The sequence below is a fragment of the Macrotis lagotis genome, chromosome 5, assembly GCF_037893015.1.
Source record: "Macrotis lagotis isolate mMagLag1 chromosome 5, bilby.v1.9.chrom.fasta, whole genome shotgun sequence".
NCBI classification, from domain to species: domain Eukaryota; kingdom Metazoa; phylum Chordata; class Mammalia; order Peramelemorphia; family Peramelidae; genus Macrotis; species Macrotis lagotis.
Genome location: NC_133662.1, coordinates 28,358,310 through 28,382,611, shown reverse-complemented (window position 1 = coordinate 28,382,611; position 24,302 = coordinate 28,358,310). Strand labels below are relative to the sequence as shown.

The 24,302-nt window shown below is 34.0% G+C and overlaps 1 protein-coding gene and 1 pseudogene across 3 annotated transcripts in view; one reads left to right on the top strand and one right to left on the bottom strand.

Annotated features, from left to right (window-relative positions):
• PTCHD4 (patched domain containing 4) overlaps window positions 1-24,302 on the top strand; it is a 366,755-nt gene that overhangs the window by 124,340 nt on the left and 218,113 nt on the right. The window lies entirely within an intron of this gene.
• On the bottom strand, window positions 19,694-20,704 carry LOC141523727 (mitochondrial peptide methionine sulfoxide reductase pseudogene; annotated as a pseudogene).

The window sequence follows — 24,302 nt, the reverse complement described above, 5'->3', positions numbered from 1 at the left end:
TTTCTTAACTTAACTGAATGTATGTATGTTAATCCTTCTTTGAACCAAATCTGATGAAAGATTGAGATGATTTTCACCTCCTCCCTTCTTTCCCTCTATTGCTTCAACAGAATTTTTTTGAGCTTCTCAAGGGGTCAGTGGGATCAGGAGCAGATAAATTTCTGTCTGAATACATGAATACATGTACTTGGTTACAGAGCTTAATAAATGCTTGTAAATTATTTGCTTTATTTCTGTTTTATCATTGATCAATAACTTTAATAACTTGAGGTGTCTCAGTTTTCCAGCTCTTAAGTAAAATAGTCAATGATTTCTAAAGAAGATGCACTGGTAGATAATTTATTTTAAAATTCTTTTGTTGATAAGCTTCAAATGTTTTTCAGTTTAAATTCAAATTATGTTTATTGGAAAATATAACATGTCTGAACGTCTTTAACTGTGAGTTAGTGGCAATTGTAACAACAGAAATGTGGTTTATATAAGAACATTATATTTTCTGCTGAATCCCAAAATAAATTCATTTATATTGGCCATCTGTACATAAGGAAGTCTAAAACGTTTATTTTAGCCTTGAACATTATAAGGAAAAAGGCTTAAATATAGCTCATATTGTACTGTCATCCATTTAGATGGTAATTGGGTCAAAAAATGTGGCTAAGTTTATCTGCCAAACTCAGCATTATTTGCTATTTATAGCTTCTGAGGTTTTTATTATTATTATTTTTAATCCTCTAGACAACATGAATAGCATTGCAGTTTTTGTTCTCTTCTTTCACTAAGCTCTGCAGTGAGAATAAAGGCGCATATCACAGATAACTGTGCATACTGGAGAGTTGTTTTGAAATTTCCCATATATTATCATTATAATTCTTGCAGCCATTTATTAGTGAATTCCTAACTTCTAAAGCTTACAAAAATCATTCAAACATTGACTACATCTTATAAACTCATTCTCTTCTTACCCAAGGACATGTTTGGCAAACATAGTGTACTTTAAAAAGGTCAAAATTTTATATCTTAGATATTTTCCCTTATGGATCTTTAATAAAAAGGGAAAGATGAAATGCCATCTAATTTTTGTCTTGTGCTTTGTAAGAATCTTTCTTTAAAGGTTTTTAAATTTTCAAACAAGTCATAGCTGACATCTATATAATACTTCAAGGTTTCTAAAGTACTTTATATGAATTATATTGTTTCATTCTTCCAACAGTCTTATTTGATTTTGAGATATAACATTATTCCTATTTTACAGATAAGGAAAATGAAATTTGTATATATGGTTGAAAATTCCAAGGTCAAATAATAAATGTGTAAGAAAAGGGATTTGATTCTAGATATTATTGACTCCACATTTATTTCAATACCATAAAACCATACTGCCTTTCAAAGTATTTTGGGAAATTATAATTCCAATTATATAGATATGTATAAATGATTCTTAACTCCGATTAATATTCATTATTTAAAAAAATTACTTGTTCATTTTTGTTACAAATTCTCACCATCCCTATAAATTTCCCCCATCCATTGAATAGGCATTTAATATGACATTCATTAAACATGTGAAGTCATGAAAAATATTTCTATAATAACAATTTTACAAAAAAAATGGAAAGAAGAATAAAGTAAAAAAAAATATGCTTCCATCTGTATTTAGAATCCAGGTGGATGACACTTTTCATTATGAGTTCTTTGGAATTCTTGTAGATCACTGTATTGATCAGAGTAACTAAGTTATAGCTGATCATTATTGCAATATTACTATTGCTATGTAGAATTTTCTCTTGGCCTTGCTCAATTACCTTTGTATCAGTTAATATATTGCTTTCCAAGTTTTTTTCTGAAAACACCATTATTTCTTTCTTTTTTATTTTTTTTTGCAAGGCAATGGGGTTAAATGACTTGCCCAAGGTTACACAACAGGTAATTGTTAAATGTCTGAGGCCAGATTTGAACTCAGATCCTCCTGAATCCAGGGCCAGTGCTATATTGATTGTGTCACTCAGTTGCCCTCATCATCATAATCATCATTTCTTACAGCACAGTAGTATTCTATGATCATCATATATCACAATATCATTCCCCAATTGATTGGGTATCCAATCAGTTTCCAATTTGTTTTGCCACAATAAAAGGAATTGCTATAAATGGGGCTGTTTTTTTTTCATATATGTAAGTCATTTTAAAATTAGATCTCTTTAGGACATAAATCTAGAAGTGGTACTGCTAAATCAAAAAGTATGCATAGTTTGATAGTTCTTTGGGAATAATTCCAATTTGTTTTTCAGAATGGTTATTCCAGTTCAAATTCTACTAATAGTGCATTAATGCAATAGTGCCTGTTTTTTCTACATCCTTTCCAGTGTTATTTTTATTTTCTGACACATTAGCCATTGTAGAATCAACTATTTCTACCAGTGCAGATTGCGAAAAACTCTATAGTTATTTGTAGCACTGAGAGGATAATTTACTTACTCAGGATTACACAGCTAGTATGTGCAAGAGGTGGAACTCAGATCTACCTGACTTCACAGATTTTCTACATCATACTGACTCCCCTATGGATTAATATTCAGAAATTCTAGAAAAAAGCAGTAGCAAATCTAGATAACTTCCCCCTTACCCTACCCTCAAAAAGCAAGTAATTTCCCTGTGAAACATAAATGATTTTTTGAACAATGCACAAACCAATATTAAAAATTCCTCATCCTCTATTAATTATTTCATCAGATATTATTGTTTAGAATTATACAGTTCAGTAGAAATAATCTATTCTAATTTCGATATTTTTTAGGCAAGGAAAATGAGATCCAGAGCTGATAACTGATCACCCAGTCTCTTTTTCCTATGATATTTTAAAAACTCTATCAATTTTCTTTAATATTGGTATGTTTTTCTTTCATCTCTCTTTTCTTCTTATATTTTTGCCTTACCTATTTCTTTCTTATATATTTATCCTTTTGTTCTCTTCACTTTCTTCCTCTTTTTTGGACAAACTTGCCTGAATACATGGGCTATCCTTTAAAGTGACCACATTTTAAATACAATTTTCAATTGGATTTTCAGTACTTTTTGACTACCAATTTCATGTCAAATATAATTTTGAATAAGGCTGATCTCAGTCTCTGAATAACTTGCAGTGTTGGTGAGGACATAATTTATTTATGTAGCAGAACCAGAGAACAATTCAATAAAAGAGTGTTCAGATGCTACAAATGATTGACAATTACATGTAAAAAAGATCGATAAAGAAAAATACCAAAGTGCTTTATATTTTCTGAAGAAAAGTTTCTTATATGAGTTAAGAATTGAACTAATCTTCAAGAACCAGTAGGACTTGAACAGGGGGGAGAGTAGAAGAATGCTGTGTTTGTTGCTGTTGTTGCTGTTATTTTGGGTTTTGATTCATCTTTTTCTCCCCAGATAGGAATAAAAGGATATTGGTGAAAATGAGTATATGTCTTCTAGAACTAAGGGGACAAATTTCTCTAAAGCAAAGGTCTAATTTGGAGTGCTAAATGGGAGGTGAGGAAACAACAAGGAGTAGTAGTTGAAAAGCAATTTTCTAAAATCCAGAATGCGTGAGTTTAGTTTCTGCCTCTGAAAATACTGCCAGTAAATGACTGGACAGGTTATTTATTTTCTCAGTATTCCAAGCAACTTTCCAAGACTATAGATTAGCAGGTACCAATCAGAATTGCAAAAGGAAGCTGCCTTGCTAGGAATTTGCCTATACCAATAAAATCACAAATTTATTTTAAAAAAACTAAAATTAAATATATAAGATTATTTTAGCAATGGGTAACTGATGAATTGAGGGAAAATTTGCCTAAAGCGAAGTTTTAGGAACATTGTTCCGGTCAAAGATATAGGATGGAGAAAAGTATGGCATACAGGTTAGCATACTGGATTTAGAGTCATTAATTCAACAACATTTTATATGGTAACAATATAATAGTTCACATTTATCTATCTCTAAGGTTTGCAAAGAGTTTCAAATATACTACCATTGTGATTATATTTTTTTTATCTCCACAAAACTCTATAAAAGTGTAAGGATTAAGTGAATCTCACAAGGTCATAGAGAAAACAAGCATTTGCATTGGAATTTGCATTCAGGTCTTCCTGATTTCAAGGTATACCACTCAATAACACTGCAAAACCTGGGCTCAAATACTTCTAGTATCCTTCTTTGTCATGAGAAAAGAATGAATTATCTAATTTCTATGAGTCTCATCTTTCTTATTATAAAATGAGGACAATGATGTCCATAGGATCTACTTCACACAAATATTGGGAAGTTCAAATAAGATAATTTATTAAGTAACTACTATGTATAAGCCTAGAAAGCACTATAGAGTGCTGGACCTGGAGTCAAGCAGAAATGAGTTCAAATCTGATCTCAGACTGTCTATGTGACATTGAAAATCATTTAACCTCTGTTTGCCTTTATCCACTGGAGAAGCAAATGGCAAATAAGTTCAATATCTTTTCCAAGATACCTCCATGGACAAAATGGTCCATTGGGTCATGAAGAGTCAGACAAACCTGAGCAACTGAAAAACAGTAATATGCAAGAAAAAAAATGGTGAGCTAAGGGGACTTAGATTCTAATATCAGAGACATATATGTATACACACACACATACACACACACACACATATATATGTACATATATATATATATATAAACATACATAGAGAAGGGCAGACAGATAAACACTGGTTATTCAAAACACATGTATGGAAATTTATTAAAATAAACATAAAGGAAATGCAGGATAACCATGGAGAGGAAGGTTCCTAGAGGGATGAGAAAAAATGGTTTCTTGTAAAAAATAAATAAATAAAATATCAGTTTATCTGAGAAATAGAAAAAATGGACATTCTAAGAGGCAGACAGGAGGAAAGAAAGCTTACCATATGTACAATGCAATTGTTGCAAAGTCTTGGAAATGAAGTGTCATGTTTAAAGACTGCCGGTAAGGCAGACAGTATGGAAGAAAATAATGTATAAGCAGGTAGAAAAGGAGAATGGGAGCAAGTTGGGGAGAACTTTCAAGTCCAAATGGAAAAAAAAATTAATATGTCAGTTTTTATTATACCTGTTCATATTATTCTGTACTGTATGTAATTTTCAGAGAATGTTTGAATTATCTGTTGAAACCCCACTTATCTGAATGTTTTTCTTGAACAATTTTTAAGTACTAGATAAGGAAATCCCCCAATATTGGTGGTACAGTTTTAGAGATGTTCAAACAATAATGACTGACTGACTATATATTATTATGGTTAGATCCAAGGGAGAATAAGGCAAAATGCTTACAGGCATCAGTTTTGGAGGAGTAAAAAGATGGTCATGAATTACAGTGAATTATACAATTAATGGGGATTATTCCTGGTACACCTGGACTTGAATTCTTTCTCTAGAGACAGTAGATTTTTTCTGTGAATGGACAAATCGTTCAATCTCTCTGGGACTTACTTTCAACAATTGAAAAATGAAGTAGCTGAACAAGATGGCCTTGAAGGAGATGATCAAGTATAAGCTTAAAACAATTAAAAATAGCTTTTTTTTTCCTGGGCAGCTGGGTAGCAAAGTGGATAAAGCATGAAGCTTGAAGTCAGGATAATTAAAGTCTTACCTCACTTACTAACTGTGAAACTCTGAACAAGTCAATTGTAAATTCTGTTTTCCTCAGTTCCTCAGAAAACTCCAAATGGGATCAAGGAAAAGCAAACATGACTGAAATAACTGAATAACAGCAACAATTGTTTACTTGTTTGTTTGCCTGAAATCCTGAAAATCTAACTAAGGAAACGAGGAAAATGTTTTGGAGACTTGCATCAAGTATGCAAAATATTTCTGCCATAGCAAAGTGACTTCTATATTCAAATTGTAATGTGGTCTCTATCCGCAAAGAGAAAGCTAAAAATTGAAGGAATACCTCTTTCCTCTCTAGGTTATAAGGACTAAATTCTGAAAGGAGCTTCAATGACTTCTGACAAAAAAAAAAGACTGGGTTATGAGGCAGATGAGGGGTTGAGTGGATGAAAGAAAGGAAAATGACAACTGTATACTTGGAGCAAAAAACAAAAACTAGGTTTGAGACTTCATAGAGAAGAAGATGGTTACTTTGAAAGTTAAATAGCTGCTTTTCCTCCAAAAAATGATGTAATAGTTACAAATGTTGTCAGCTAAGAAATAGTCTAACAAGATTAAAAGGAAGAAGGGTTTGAAAATCCCTGCTCAATAAAGAAACATCTTTATGTCCATTTCATAATAATAAAGTTCTAGAAATATCTATTAAAATTATGCAGAAATTTCTAAGAAATTCTATGATCATCTCACTGTATTAGATTTAGACCTTGAGTGGTCCAAGTTTAGAGATTTAGGAGAATGTGAAACAGAATCCACAGTGGAGTTCCAAAACAATCATTTTATTAGAGATCCCGAAAATATAAAAGAGGGGTATCTAATGTTTCAAACAATAGAGAGTGTTTCCAATAGGATAATTGCCATCTATCTCAGAAGCTTCTAGCATTGTGGTTCTCAGCTCATAGAAGCCTAATTGGACTAGCTCAGAGTAAAACAATTAGCATGAAGGTAAATAAAGGATTAGTAAGGGTGTACCTTAATTACAGGTCAAGATTAACCATCTCCTTTTAGACAAAAAGGACTGATAGTTGTTTGCTAAAATATTGTTAGTAAAATGGAATAAGAAACCAAAGAAAACCAAAAAAGAAAAAAATAGAACAGAGTCTACAAGCTTCAGGTAAGTCAGTCTGAATTTGTGGAAATAAGAATTAGGAATTAGAATTAGGAAAATTCTAAAAAAAAAAATCCCAAACTTTAGAATACAAGAAAGGGGAGAAAACATTTGATAATTTGTGATAGAAGTTAATCTGGGAGTTTCAGTGGACCATAAATCAAAATGAATAATGTAGCAGTCAAAAAAGCAAATGCAATCTTGGAATTCATTAAGAGATGCATAATTTTCAGAAATTAGAATTTCATAGTCTTATGCTCTACCTGGTCAGAACATATTTGGAGTATGATATTATACTTTTAATAGGATATTAATAAGTTGGAAAGTATATAAAGGATGGCAACTAATGTCATGTAAGTATCAGTTTAAAAGAATAGAGGAAATTTAGTCTGGAGAAGAGAAGACTCAGGGGGGAAATGTTAATGATCTACCATTAATTATTCAAAGAACTGTCAATAGAAAGAAAAGGAAATAGGCTTACTTTTTTGGCCCTAGAGGGGAAATACAAAGAGCTATGTACAAAAGGTGAAAAGAGACAATTTTAAAATTAGTGTTAAGAAAAAAAAGACTTCCTAACAATTTACAACTGCCCAAAGGAGAATGAGTTACTTGAAGAGGTGACTGGTTCCCTTTCTTTGGAAATCTTCAGGTTTCAAGATGACCACATTAAAAGAAGGTTAATAGTAGATTATTTTTTAAAAAATATTATGGACTGTTGTATTGAGATCTTTTCAAAGTTTAAAATTTCTGTGATTCTTTGAGTTATTTTCATTAAAACATAGATGTCTACTTACTTCTAAGATAAATTGCGACTTCTAACCTAGCTCTCACTATATTTCTTAGTCATTTTTCCTATTGAGAAAAACAGTCAACTCTTGACATGAAAAGTTGAAAAATCTCATGTCTTTCCTCCATCAATTAGAAGAAAGTCTTATCGTCCACTTCCCCAAAATATAATTGAATACTTACTCTTATTGTCACTTTCCCATGACTTTGTTCAGACAAGAAGTAGTTTTGGTTTAATCTGAATGCCAAGTTACATATGAAATCTACTGACAACTACCTATTTCTCATGATTAATTTGGAAAGAATGATATTTCCAATAGAAACTGAGAAAAATAGGTAGTGATTCAGGCATCCTGGGCAAGAAAGCAAAATAAGGGTTCAGGTAATGTTTTACTTATTCCACTCAATTGTTGGGATTTTTGAAAGGGAAAAAGTTTTTAATTAATAGCATACCAAGTAGGGAGAGTTTAAAAGTGTTTTTGTTTTGCTTTGTTTTTACCCTATTTTACATTAGCATGCTTAGTTATTTGATATGGATGGCATACCTTACAAAGTCTGAGAAGAATGACATTATCAACATAGTAACATGGTGTACAATAAACACAACAACTTGAAAAAATTGCTGAGATAACTGAAAAGTGGCTGGCATAAATAGTTATAGATCAACATATCACACCACATATCCAAATAAACTCTGAAGCATATATAACTTTGACATACCAGATAATAACATAATCAAATAACAAAGCAAGGAAGAAATTGCCTTTGGGATCTATGATTAGGGGAGAAGTCCAGGACCAAATAGGGTTTGATAAATAGGATCACAAAAGCTAAGATGGACAATTTCAATTATAAAAAATGTTTACAAAAACAAAAGTAATCTAGTTGGAGTTATGTAGTTAAAATTTTAAAAAGGAAAGGGGTAACAAAAAAATCTTTGCACAAATTTCAGCTTTATTATTTTCATTTTACAAAGAAGTTAGGAATCAAAGAGGCATTGAAACAATATTCAAAGCCAAATTTTAATTGACTCCAAATCTAGAACTCTACCTACTAAACTTCCTCTCAATTGAAGAAGAAAGGAGGCATGAACTTGTGACTTCAAGATGAATATGAATACTCAACTTCAATTTTGTTTTTGCTTTCTCCTTAAACTGGAATATTGGAATAAGAATAGACAGGATAGAATAAAAATGGATAAAGGAAATAAACCAGATATATGAGAAAATAATGGAGAAATCACTTACTTTTTTTTAGGCTTTTGCAAGGCAAATGGGGTTAAGTGGCTTGCCCAAGGCCAAACAGCTAGGTAATTATTAAGTGTCTGAGACCAGATTTGAACCCAGGTACTCTTTGACTCCATGGATGGTGCTTTATCCACTATGCCACCTAGCTACCCCTACTTACTTTCTTTCAATTATATTTGAGTCACCTCATCCAAATGAAATGACATACTAAGGAATGGCATACTAAGGAATTTATTTTTTTAAATAGAACAAGCAAGGAACTAAAGGAATTTTTAAAATATTATCTATGGAAAATGACCTTTAAGGGATGGTGGATACTTGCCATATCACTAGAGTTGGCAAATGTTGTCCTGATTTTGTTAATATAATCTGCAACTGATTGAACATTTATAATGTTTCTTGGGAAAACTAGAGCAAATTGTTCAATTAGTGGTATTATGAACATATAGAAAGAGTATTGATGAAGAAGAACTAATAATGAGTTCACTAAGAAATCATAGCAAATTAACTTCATTTACTTTTTAATTTTTTGCAAGGTTAAGTGACTTGTCAAGGTCACACAGCTAGATAATTAAGTGTCTGAGGTCAAATTTGAACTCAGGTCCTCCTGACTTCAGGAGTGGTCTCTAAACACTATACCACCTAGCTGCCCCTACCTAATTTCCTTTAAAAAATTACTAAACTAGTATACCAGAGAAATATTGTAGACAAACTTTACCTAGATTTCAGCAAGTTTTTAATTAAAAAAATAAAATGTCATTGTATTTTAAAATGTTAAAACCATTCTTAACCTGTTAACCTTAGCCTCATATGAGACAGGCAGTCGGCTGGATTTGACTTTCAGTTGTAATTTGCTGATTCTTGGTACAGTGCAAATGAATTTTAACTAAATCTATTCTCATCAGACAGCACTTGAAATAATTTATTAGCTTCTTGGACAATACATTTTTATAAGAGATGCAGACAAATTGGGCTCTTCCAAAGGATGGTGGACAGTATGATCAGGGATCTCTAAATCATGTCTTATGAGAGACAGTTGAGGAAATTGGAGAGATATAGCCTGAAGAGGAAAAAAAAACAAAAAGAAAAACTTGACCTATTACTTGAGATAACATAGACTGTCCCTTCTTGGAAATGAATTTGGGGAAGGGAATATTCAGTGGGAACATATATGCTTTCAGATATTTTGAGTTCTATCTGTGAGAGTGGCAGCATACTGTCATGGAAAGGGTGTAGATTTCATGAACAAATAAGGGATAAAGAAGATCACAGAAAATAAAATGGACAACTTTGTGCATAAAATTAAGACTTTTTGCCCAAATAAATCCCATATACTCAATATTAAAAAGAAAAGTTAATTGGAAAAAAATTATTTGCACCAAGTTTCTCTGATAATGTCTTTAGTGGGACTATAATTAAGTGAAGCCTCCCTCAAGGTTTCAATGAGTCTTCCTTTTTCCCAAAGCCATGTCAGCAAGAGTTGCAAAGTTTCTACTTCTCCAAGGTTAGGTGGTAATAAAAATTTTACAGCATTGTGTTTATTGACCCCCTCATATATAGAAGGATACAGAATTATCTCTCTGTTATGGTAAAATGAATTCTCTCTCTTTTAGAGGATCTGAATAATTAGGCAAATAGGGCTTGAAAATGCTTTGTGCCTTTTGGCTAAATATGCACAGAAAGATTGTGAGTCCAGGTATCTAGCCAATAGGAGGTGGGCCAAGGGGTTTGGGACTATATTAGGGACTAGGATAAAAGGGGCTTGAACGCCTCACCTCTTTGCATTCCTCCTAGAGCTGTAACTCATGTTGTGGAGGTTGTGCCCTCTTCTCCAGTAGAACATTTAGACTCCTTTTGGTTCTCTGGAAAAAAAAAAGGTATAGATTTTAGAGTTAGAATATTTGGGTTCAAATCCAGTGTTTGATGCCTATTACTTGTGTGACTTTGAAGTCAACGGTCAATGATTGTATTGGACTAAGTGAACACCAGAGTCATTTTAAGAGAAAGGTCTGTGCTTCTATGTATACCAGGGAAATATTGTAGACATACTTTACCTAGATTTCAGCAAGTTTTTAATTAAAAAAATAAAATGTAAATTGTATTTTAAAATTTTAAAACCATTCTTAACCTGTAACCTTATCCTCTATGGATGAGGGACTTGAATTATCAGTCTTCTCTCCAAATTGGAAAATAAGTTCAAATGATAAAACTGATCAAGGAATTGATTTTGGCAAACTGTCTAACAATTAGATTTATCTTAGAGTTTGGTGGATTTCCTAATGAGACACTAGATGTTGTAAATGCTGTAGTTCATTACAAACATGCATGTGTGTGTGTGTATACATATATATTTTCATTTATATATGCACATAAATTCACATTGATATATATAAATAGAAACAATAATGCTTGTATGAACAAACTCATAGAATGACATTCAGAGAAACTTGTAAATCTATGAGTAAAACTGAAATATGAAATATCATTAAATTAGTGAGTATTTTTTCTTAAAGATTTTATTTATTTGGAATTTTATAATTGTTCCCCTAATCTGGCTTGCCTCCCTCCACCCCCATAGAAGGCAATTTGCTAGTCTTTGTTTCCATGGTATACATTGATCTATGTTGAATGTGATGAGATGAGAGAGAAATCATATCCTTAAGGAAGAAACATAAAGTATGAGATATAGCAGAATTACATAATAAGATGATATATTTTTTTAAATTAAAGGTGATGGGGGCAGCTAGGTGGCACAGTGGATAGAGCACTGGCCCTGGAGTCAGGAGTACCTGACTTCAAATCCAGCCACAGACACTTAATAATTAGCTAGCTGTGTGGCCTTGGGCAAGCCACTTAACCCCATTACATTGCAAAAAAAAAAATTAAAGGTGATAGTCTTTGGTCTTTGTTCAAATTCCTCAATTCTTTCTCAGGATACAGATGGCATCTCCATCACAGATACCACCAAATTGTGCCTGATTGTTTCCCTGTTGGTATGAGCAAGTCCTCTAAGGTTGATCATCATTCACATGTTGCTGTTAGAGTATACAGTGTTCTTCTGGTTCTACTTATCTCACTCAGCATCAGTTCATGCAAATCCTTCCAGGCTTCCCTGATTTCCCATCCCTTCTTGTTTTTAATAGAACAATAGTGTTCCATCACATACATATACCACAGTTTATTAAGCCATTCCCCAATTGAAGGACATACACTCTATTTCCAATTCTTTGCCACCACAAAGAGAGCTGCTATGAATATTTTTGTACAAGTGATATTTTTACCCTTTTTCATAATCTCTTCAGGGTATAAACCCAGTAGCAGTATTGCTGGATCAAAGGATATGCACCTATTTGTTACCTTTTGGGCATAATTCCAAATTGCTCTCCAGAAAGATTGGATGAGGTCAAAACTCCACCAACAATGTATTAGTGTCCAAGGTTTCCCACATCCCTTCCAACATTGATCATTGTCCTTTCTGGTCATATTGGCCAGTTTGAGATGTGTGTGAGGTGGTACCTCAGAGATGTTTTAATTTGCATTTCATTTGCATTTGCCTCTTCTTCCTTCCCTTCCTTCTGTTGGTTCCCCCTTTCCCCCTTTTTCCACTTTAAAGGTAAGATAAGTTTCTTAACTTAATGAATATATGTATGTTAATTTTAAGCCAATCTGATGAGAATAAGATTCAGGCAGTTCTCATCTCCTGCCTTCTTCCCCTCTATTGAAAAAGTCCTTTGTAGCTTTTAATGTAATGACATATACCCCATTCAGTGTCCTCCATCCTTCCATCTCTTTTCTGTTCTCCTTTTTAAGGAGGTATTGTTTTTAAATCATTCTATCTGAGTCATAGAAGGGTCATGAGTTTCCATCGCTTCTGGTAATGGAAGCATATTCTCTGTAATAGAATTACCATTATTGAGAGTTATTAGAGACTTTCTCCCAGGTAAGGATATAGCCAGTTTTATCTTATTGGATTGCAGTATCTCAAATAAGTCATGAGTGTCCATCTCTTCTGGCTAATTAAATTCTTTCTAATAGACTTACAATTCTTGAGCATTATTAAAATCTTTTTCCCAGGTAGGGTTATAGTCAGTTTCATCTTATTGGATAACAAGTTTTTTTCTTTTTTTTACACCCCCCCCCTGCCTTTTTTACCTTTTCATTTGTCTCTTCAGTCTCCTGTTTGAAGTCCAATTAATCTCTTGTCTTTTCATCAGGAAAAGTTGGAAGTCTCCTATGTCATTAAATGTCCATCTTTTCCACTGGGAGATAAGGCTCAGTTTTGCTGGACAGTGAATTCTTGACTGCATTCAAAGCTCCCTTGGTTTTCAGAAAATCGCATTTCATGCCCTTTGATCCTTTAATGCTGATGCTGCCAGGACCTGTGTAATCCTTACTGTGATTCCTTGGTATGTAAATTGTTTCTTTCTGGCTGCTTGAAGAATTTTCTCTTTTATCTGATAGTTCTGGAATTTTGCTGCAATATTCCTTGGTGTTTTCTTTTTGAGATCCCTTTCTGGAGGGGATTCATGTCTTTTTTTTAGGTTTTTGCAAGGCAAAGGGGGTTAAGTGGCTTGCCCAAGGCCACACAGCTTGGTAATTACTAAGTGTCTGAGACCAGATTTAAAACCAGGTACTCCTGACTCCAGGGCTGGTGCTTTATCCACTGTGCCACCTAGCCACCCCAGGATTCATGTCTTTCAATAACTATATTGCCCTATGATTCCATTATATCAGGGCAGTTTTCCATTACTAAATCTCATTATATTGAGTCTAGGTTTTTTCTCTTTAATGTTTTCAGTAAGGCCTATGATTCTCAGGTTGTCCCTTCTTGATCTGTTCTCGAGGTCAGTGGTTTTGCTGATGAGGTATTTTACATTTTCTTCTATTTTTTTTTTCAATTTTTTGGTTTTGCTTAACAGATCCTTGTTGTCTCATGAAGTCATTGGTTTCCACAGATGCCATTCTTTTTTTAGGGAAGAACTACTTTTCCAGTTGGTGAATTCTAATTTTGTAACCATTTTCCATTTGACCTATTGAAATTTTGAGAAAATTATTTTCTTTTTGCATTTGTCCAATTGTATTTTCCAAGGATTTGTTTTCTTGCTGCTAGGTGTTAATTTTCTCTCCCAAATTTTCCAGTTGATTTTTAACATCATTCCTGATTTCTCCAAGAAAGCCTTTCTGTTCTGGAGACCAAATCATATACTCCTCACAAGTTCTACATTTCTCTGAGTTAGGGTCTTTTACTTCTAGGAACTTTTCTATGGACCCCCTTTCACTGTCCTTTCTTCATTTTCCTAAGACTTTGTGTTGGGGGAGGGGCTGGTTCACAAAGGTTTGGTGTTGGGATCCCTAGAGGCTTTATTCACTGGATTTAGTAACTCCAAGTGGGCAGGACAATACAGGGTGCTAGAGGCTTTGCTCACTGATTGTAATAACTCCACCCAGCCAGTAAGGGGTGCTAGAGCCTGGAACTCACCAGTCAGCCCTTCCAGTAACCTACAGACTGTCAGTTTCCCCCTCTTATACCTGCACTCTCTAGTTGTTTCTCAGAGCAGAGCAGAGAATTTCCCCCAGCAAAAACCTCTGGGGCTAGTCGGGGTTTCACCCAGCCCCCACTGGCTGTCTGCTCTCTGTACCAGACACACCCAATATCCCAGGAAGACAGACCTTGAGGGAATTGTTCTTCTCCTAGCTTCTCTTTCTGGGTTTTATTGATCAGATTTCCATTAAGAGGTTTGTTTCAGGGGGCAGCTAGGTAGCACAGTAGATAAGAGCACCAGCCCTCAGGAGTACCTGAGTTCAAATCCAGCCACAGACACGTAATAATTACCTAGCTGTGTGGCCTTGGGCAAGCCACTTAATCCCATTGCCTTGCAAACACTAAAAAAAAACAAAACAAAACAAGAGGTTTGTTTCATATCATATATGAGGGAAGATCAGGAGACCTTAGCACAGGGCCTAGCTTTTCTCTGCCATCTTGGCTGGAAAAAGTAAATTAGTGATTCTTTAATCCAATTTTTTATATTTTCAGAATTTTAGAGATGGACACTCATGATTATATTCCAATTTCATTCTAAATTTTTAAAAATTGCTTCATACATATTGTAAAATATATTTTTACATTGGAACAGAAAATGCATAGGTTTCATTAAACAATGGTTCTAACCCATAAGGTAGATGTTCCTGAGAATCATCTATCTTCTAGAAGATAGGAGGTAGGGCTAGGATAGCAGCTATTTAGCCCTCTCCAATTTCACCAAGGAGAAAAAGTTTATTCTTTTATCATTAGGAGAATGCTAACCAGAAAACCTAAACTCATATGTCCGGATTTTATATCCATTTCCATTCCTGCTATTTCACTATATGTTAGTAAATACATTGGAATCATAGTTTAGTTACATGATACTAAAATGTCTAGTCATTTAGAAATAAAATTAATTTTAGATCCTGATTTCCTACCAGGATTATTGTTATAGCTTCCTAATTTATCAGCTTTCCTCAGTTCCCACTTCTCTGCAATCTATCTTTCACAAAACTGTCAAAATGATTTCTCTAAAGTGAGAATCTGACCACATCACTGTTTTTGCTTTAAAAAAAAAATCAATTATTTCCTATTTCCTCTAGGAGTAAGGACAAAATTTTGTCTTTGGCATTTAAAACCCTTCATAACCTAGTAGCAACAAATCTTTCCAATCTTGTTATATATTATTACTCTCCTTCCCACACTAAGCAATCCAGTTAGACTGATCTTCTTGCAGTTCCTCACTTTGCATTTGTACAAACTGTGCTGCAAATCTCCTCATCTTTAATTCTTAGAATCCCTAATTTCCTTTGAAGGTCAGCTCAAGTGCAATCTTCTATTAATATACTTCTAGATTCCCACAATTATAGGTGCCCACTTCAAAAATTATTTTGTATTTATTTTGTACAGTAAATAGGTATATGTGCAGATTTTGTCTCTATTGCATGAAAACTCCTCAAGGAGAAGGGACAGTTGTAAACCATTGTCTAATACAGTGTTTGGCATATGGTAGATACTTAATAAATATTTGTTGATTTTTTTGTTGCGGATATTTTTGTCTACACGATGCCAAACAGTCTGATAGAATGAATGTTTTAGTGAGTAGTTTTGGTGTCATATTAATTGTCTTTATCATTCTTTACACCTCAATTTTTCCATTATAAAATTGTTGAACAATCATTTAATAATTAAAATAAAAAGAAACAAAAAATGATCATTAAATAAAAATTGGGTGCCAAAGGATAATGATCTTTGCATGAGAGGAGATTGGAGAATTGTCTTTTATTATCTAATGGAATTCTATGAATTATAATATAATATTTAAAAGAATTCTGTTGGATAATAAAAGGAAGACAGCAGTTGCCATATTTCTTGAACAAGTATAAAGTGTTTGTAATATATTATTTCAGAACCTTTTTTTCATAATTAATTCATAAGCCTCTTGGACAAGAGCCCTTTTTGTAAGTTAGCTGAAGGATGAAAAGTCAAAACTTTAAAAAAATAAAATTGTGGAGTAAGCAGTGGAAAAACTAGAGTAAAGGAAATTATGCCTACATGAAGAGATAATAAACATTCAATGCCTAGCAATGGTCTGATGAAGAGCTTCCTATAGGAAATAAAATAAACATATTTCAAAATATTCATTTTTAAGTTGAGTGAAACAAAATGGTACTTTTCATGCCTTTACCATAGACATATTGGAAGCCTCTAAGAAAGTCAATGATGTTAGATTTTCAGTTTCCTCATTTACATTGTTTGGGAGTAATATGGCCTTTTACTATAGAAAAGATGCCTTTGACAAGAAGCCTGTCCCAACCTCTTTAAATTCTAGAATCATCCTTCTTTTATTTCTGTTTTATCCTAGATATTGTTTGTTCATACATGCATGTTCAGTAGTAGTCTTTACATTAGACTGTGAACCTTTAAAGTCAACATTTTTCTTCCCCAGCATTTAGTACAGTACCTGACAAACAGTACGTGTTTAATAAATGTTTTCTTACTGCCTACTGTCCTTTATTCACTCAGTTTAGGGAATCATTTGGGAGATTTTAGAAATTATGATATAAATTATGAAATGATTTTGATGTTCTTATTGGTCATAGAATCATGTAATATACTGTGGCTGCAAAGTATCTTAGATACCAATTATCCTGACACTTTCATTTTGGATATAGAAAAAAATTGAAATAAGAGAACTGAGACCTAAGAGGATGCATGATTTATGTAAGATTATATAGAATGTAAAGTAGATGTCATAATTGTGATTGGAATCCAAGTTTCTCAAATGCTAACCCAATACTTTTGCTTGAGTTCATCCAATTTTTTTCTTAAATCAAATAAATACAGTACTTATTGCCATATTCATCAAAGGCAAATAGATAACCAATAATACTTGCAAGGAGGGAACATAGCACAAACTAGTAAATATGATATTAGAGTAACCAGTCTGAATATATTATATCTATATCTATATTTATATCTATATCTATATCTGTATCTGTATCAATATTGATATCTATATCTATATCGATATTGATATCTATATATATCTAGCTATATATATGTTTGTCATTTCTTCAATATTCATTTAGAATTAGATTTTATCAAGGGGAAGAATATAAAATTAGACAGTGATTGATTTAAAGAAATTAAAAGAAACAATTGCCTAAAAGTTTTGTTTTTTAATATGACACTGTCCCATGTAAGTCCTTGTCTTGATCCCCACAAAATTCTCATTCTCTTTCCCAACACCATTTTTCTTTAACCACTGTAGTTCTAGAATTGAACCCAGGGATGTGAGCTTGAATTCTACTTCTCACCATGATTAAGTCACTTCAGTGCTCTTGTTTCAATTTTCTCATCTATAAATTATAACACCTAATTCACTAGGTTGATGAGAGTCAAGTGATATTTATATATCTAGTCCCTTCCCACTCAAATCTCTCCCCAGTTTGGTTGTCAAAATGAGTTTCCTACATGTTAGGACAATCAATGTCATGCCTCCTCTTTAATAATATAATAATGTCAACAGTTTATTATTACTTCTAGAATTAAATATAAACTCCTTAGTTTGACATTTAAAACTCTTCATAAACTGGCTCTTTCCTCTCTTTCCATTCTTTTTGCATTTTAATTCCCAACATGAACTCTGTAATTCAACCTTACTGACTTGCTTGTTGTTCCTCAAAGTACTCAATCTCCCATCTTTGTATCAGCTGTCCCATATTCAAAGAATAGGGGACAAATAACTCCTTATTCCAGTTATTCTCATTTATGCTTCTTAGTCTTTTTAAAACTTTCTTCAAGACCCAAGTCAAATCCTACCTTCTGCAAGAGGTCTTTACCTCCAGGAATTAGCTCCTCCCCTCTCAAATTATCTTTTCTTTACCCTATAGTATCTTGTTGTTGTTGCATTGTTGTTCTGTCATGACTAATTATTGGTGAGCCCAATAGGGATTTTCTTGGCAAAGATACTGGAGTGGTTTACCATTTTTTCTCCAGCTCATCTTACAGATGAGGAAACTGAGACAAACAGAATTAAGTGATTGTCTGCTGTCACACAACTAGTTAAAAGTTTCCAAGCCCAGATTTGAAATCATGAAAATGAGTCTGCCTAACTCCACGCCCGGGACTCTCTCCACTTTCAGCACCTACCTGCGCATCTTGAAAACCTAGGTTATTTTGTTTTTTTCTTTGCCACAATAGATAGAATGCCAATCTTAGAGTCAGGAAGAAGTTCAAATTTGCCCTTAGACACTTAATCCCTTGCTGAACAAATGTTATTTGCATTATGTTTCCATTAGAACATGAATTCCTTGAGTTTTATTTATTCATATTCTTGGAACTTAGCAGAGTGACTGGCACAGAGTTAAATACTAAATACTGTATGACTTAGTATAATGAATCAGTTTATCATATGGTTTTGTTGAATTCTAGAATTGAAAGGAACTATGGAAATCATCTAATTTAACCTTTCATTTTTTTTACAAATGAATAAATTGAGATACAATGAAAATAAGTATCTATCCAAGATCACACAATTATTAAGTAATCACTTTTAATTTATCTCAGGTTAGCAATATATAGGAATAGCTAGATAGGGCACCAGACATGGAAGCAGGAAGACTATAATTTAAAAATGGCCTCAGAAATTAACTAGCTGTGTGACCCTGGTCAAATGACTTAACCCTGTTTGCCTCAATTTCCTCATTTATAAAATGAGTTAGAGAGGGAGATATTAAACCATTCCAGTATCATTGCCATAAAAAATCCAAATAAGGACACCAGACATGTCTGAAACAAGTAAACAACAACAAAACTCTATAGAGAAACTCTTGGTCTTCTGTTGGTGGTAGTCAGGAGAAGAATAGTAAGAGTTATATTCAGAAGAGAATCCAGAAGACAAATCAAGAAGGCAGATGAAAACCAGAATCAGGCACCAGAATTTTAGAAATCTATACAAATTAGCAGGAATATAGAGTATGATGGAGTATGCCTTGATATTGAGGGGATTCAGTCACTTAAAAACAGTTTTTTAATTTGTGTACCGGTACTTTGAAGATCAAATGCTAGATGTGGACATCCTATATCTTAGAAGCAAAAAATATCTACTCACTTAACTTGAGTGAGGAATTTTTAGAGGAATTGGGAATAGATAATGGTTCAGAGTATGAGAAAAAAACTTGAAAGACCTTCGGTGATTTTTCTTTTTTTTTTTCTTGTGGAACTATCCATTTTTATTCAGTACAGAGAAATATTTCTGTAAACATATCATGATGGCTACAAATGATTTTGAATCTGATGGCATCAGAAAAGAAGGTTTGCATATTGCCTAGGCCAGGGTAGCAGTAAAGATTTTTGCAGCAGAAGCAATGTCTTATCACCCTCTTCCTCATCCCCCTCCCATCTTCTCTCAGACCCTAGAAACTGCTCACATTTAGTTTTAATCATTTTAATTGGTATTCTATACCAGAAGGTGTCATTCCAATAATCACATAAAATCAAATACCATTAGAATTTAGTGAGATATTCATATCATATTGGGGTATCATTGCATTTTATTTGTTTAGAAACCCTTTACAGAGTCAGAATTTGAAAGCTATGCCTCTGGTCGATTACCCAATAACAATACCATAGCAAATGCAAACTTCATGCCATCATAGAGTATTATTTTTGGATTCCAATGGGACAGGAAACTCCTGTGCCTCCCAATCCACAGTATCCATTGAGATTCTTGCTTAAGTATTGTTGATGGTAATCTTCAACATAATAGAATTCTTGACCCTCGAGGATATAAGTTGTGATTGTACCATAACCACTTTTTGTAAGAACCATCTGGTAAGCCTCTTTAGACCTAACAGCTGCTTCTGTCTGCTCCGGAATGGTTGGGAAGATAGCAGAACGGTACCGGGTGCCATAGTCATTACCTTGACGCATTCCTTGTGTCGGGTCATGATTCTCCCAGAAGACCTTGAACAGATCCTCATAACTGATGTGTTCTGGCTTGTACACAACTCAGACAGTTTCTGTATGGCCAGTTTTCTCTGAGCAGACCTCTTTGTAAGTTGGATTTGAAGTGGAGCCACCAGCATAGCCAACTTGAGTAGAATACACTCCATTCAAATTCCAAAATTTCGGCTCTGCTCCCCAGAAACACCCCATTCCAAACATTGCCATCTGTGTTCCCTCTGGGAAAGGTTCAACAGTCCTACTTCCACTGACATGATGTTTGCCTGCTACTTTGAGCGGCTTGTGGCGGCCGGGCAGAGCGTCCTCGCGCCTGATGATTCTTGAGACCACTTCTCCCATCACTCCAGGACTCCAGCGAGGCCAGAGAGCGTGGAGCAGCCTCGGAAGGTTGGCGATACGAGCCAGCATAGACTGGGTCGGTGGTCGAGGGTCGGGAGTCGGGAGCCGAGGGGTGGGTGGGGCCCGGTGATTTTTCTTTAAACAATTTAATTTAAAATTTTTAAAGCAAAATTTTTTAAAAAATCTATTCTCCCAGTAGAAAGTAGATTTTAGTAAATAATCTCTGATGTCTCCCCATGGTTTGATGTTTCACCTTGATTCTTTTGTGTTTTAATTTTTTTAATTTATTTTCCGATCATGCAATGAATGATAGTGTTCAACATTCATCTTTTTGTAGTCTTTTGAGTTTCACATTTTCTACCACCCTCCCTCCCCTACCTCCCCTTGACAGGAAACAATTTGATATAGTTTGTTCAAATAGAATTGTGTGCAAAATATTTCCATATTAGTCATGTTGTATAAAAAGAATTAGAACCAAGGTGGAAAACAAGCAATAGAAAGAAGCAACTTAAAAGTTTTTGGAGTTTTTTAGGTTTTTTTGCAAGGCAAATGGGGTTAAGTGGCTTGCCCAGCGCCACCCAGCTAGGTAATTATTAAATGTCTGAGGTCAGATTTGAACTCAGGTTCTCCTGACTCCAGGGCCGGTGCTCTATCCAGTGCTCCTACCTAGCCACCATGTAACTTAAAAGTTAAGCTTTAAAAAGTGAACACAGAATACTTTGCTCTCTATTCAGAATCCATAGTTTCTTTTCTGGATGTGGATGTCATTTTCTTTAATAAGTGTCTCAAAATTTGTCCTTGATCACTGAACTGCCGAGAAAAGTTGCTTCCATCATAGTTGATCTTCTCACTATGCCTCTGTTAATATGTACAGCCTTCTGTTTCTCCTCGCTTCACTCAGCATCAATTCATGCAAGTCTTTCCAGACTTTTCTGAATTCCAGGTGCTCATGATTTCTTATAGAACAATAGTACTACATAATATCCATATACCATCACTTGCTCAATCATTCCCCCAAAGATAGACCTTATAAGGAGTATTTAACAAAATTTCACAAATTTGTCTATTAGATAGTCTTAGTCTTGTTTTTCCCCTTTCTTATTCCTTTTTTTTTTATTTTTCCATAAGGCAATGGGGTTAAGTGGCTTGCCCAAAGCCACACAGCTAGGTAATTATTAAGTGTCTGAGGTTGGACTTGAACCCACGTACTCCTGACTCCAAGGCCGGTGCTCTATCCACTGTGCCACCTAGCTGGCCCTTTCTTACTTCTTTTAATAAGATCTATTTTTGCTTTTGCTTTGTCTGAAATCTAGATCACTACCCTGTTTTTTATTTTGTTGATGTTGTTTTTTACTTCAATTGAAGTATAGCACATTCTGCTCTAGTCTTTTGCTATTACCCTGTGTGTATGTTTCTGCTTCAAATATATTTCTATGGTTTTCAAACAATTCTGATATCCAATCCTCTGCTGTTTTCTTCTCCCATTCACCTTTCTTTTTTTCATTTGCTTTGACTTTAACTCTTATCTTTACTTTTACTTTCCTCTTCCCCCTTATCACTCACCTTTCCCTTTCCTTCCCCTTCCACCAGACTTCCTTAAATGGTAGGATAAATTTCTCAATCTAATTGGGAGTGCATATTATCCATCTTTGAGCCAAATTTTTTGAAAGTAATATTTACTCAGGACTCAAGTCTCTCTTCTTTACCTTCAGTATACTAGGTGGTGTTATATATCCTCTAATGCCTCCTTATAAATATAATCCACTTTTATCATATCTTATTTGTTTTATAACCATCTTGTACCCATGCCTTCTATCATAATATACTCCTTTTATTGGTCTCAATAGAAGTACAAGCATCCTGCCCTTAACTACCATTTGAAATACAATGCCCAAGAACAATAAGCTTTATCAAGTTATAATCAATTTATGTCCACACCTTCTTTCCAAGTACCTTCCCTTTAACTATTCCAAAAGAAATGCAACCCTCAAGAGTTAAAAGCTTGATAACATCACAGTCAGTTTCTACACATATCCTCTAAGTATGCTCCTTTCAACTGTTTTAAGAGAAATACAATTCTCAAGAGTTACAAGCCTTGTCTTACCATGTAGGGATATGTAGATATTATATTCCTATTCACTAACAATTTTTCATCTTTGTGTTTATATTTTAACATATCTTCTTGAGTCTTGTATTTGAACATCAAATGTTCAGCTGAGTTTGAAAGTCCCCTATTTCATTAAAAATCTATCTTTACTACTGAAAGTATATGCTAACTTTTGCAGGGTAGTTGATTTTTGCTTGCTATCTAAACTCCTTTATCCTCCAAAATATAATATTCCAGACTTTCTGATCTTTGATTTATTGAAACTAATAAATCTTGCATAATCCTGATTGAGACTTCCTGGTGTTTAAATTACTTCTTTCTGGCAACTTGCAATAATTTAACTATAACATTCCTTGGAGTTTTTATTTTGGGATCTCTTTCTGAGGTTGATTGATGGATTCTTTCAAAGACTATTTTATCTTCTTGTTCTGGGATATTAGGGCAGTTGTCCATGGTTATTTCCTGCAAGATATTATCCAAGCTCTTTTTTTCAGATTGTCACTTTCAGATAGAGCAATAATTCAAAAATTCTCTCTCTTGGATATATTCTTCTGGTTGGTCATTTTTCCCAAGACTTACTTAGCATTTTCTTCTTCTTTTTCAGCCTTGGTTCTGTTTCAGAGAGTTTTGCTGAATCAGAGTCATTGGTTTCCTTTTGTCCAATTCTAATTTTTAGGGTTTTACCTTCTTCAGTTTGTTTTTGTGGTTCCTTTTGCTGGTCATTTTTACCTTTAAAAGAATTGATTTCTTTTTCCATTTAGCCAATTTTACTTTTAAAGATATCGTTTTCTTCAGTCAATTTTTCATAAATCTCCTTTGTGCACCTCATTTCTTTTTACAATTTTACTACTTTCTCTCTTTTCAGTTTTTAAAATCATTTTTGAGCTTTTCTAAGAGGTCTTTTTGGATTTGAGACTAATTTATAAACCCCTTTGAGGCTTCACATGTGGCCATTTTGTCACTGCTTTCCTCTTCTGAGCTGGCATTTTTATTATCCCTATCATAATAGTAGTTTTTTTTTATGCTTAGAACATTTTTTTTGCTTTGTTCTTCATTTTGATACTTGAATTCTGCTCCTAAGGCACAGGGGCTATTTCCCAAGCTTTTCGTGTTGGGGGCAGGGATCTGGTCCCTGGTTTTTAACACTTACCTAGGGCATTGCCTATATTTCAGTTGCTAGTGGTTTGCTCCCTACATTAGGGTAGCCCAATACAGTCATGTCTGTTGCTCCAGCATTCCTGGGGCTTGAACTTTATCTTCTGAGCTGACTTGCTGCACTGTTGGCTTGCTGACTGAGCCAGTGCTGTGACTAAAAGTCTCCCATGACGTTCCAGTTCTCCCACCTATACTGAACTATATTTCCTTTTTTATCCACATGAAAAATATCTTTCATGAAATTCTTTAAAGTTATCTTGGATTGATAACTTGTGGTTTTTGTGGGTTCTGTGGCTTTAGGGTCTGTTTAGTGGCTTCATTTAAAGTTGGTTAAAGATGGGAGCAGCTGGGTAGCACAGTGAATAGAGCACCAGTCCTGGAGTCAGGAGGATCTGAGTTCAAATC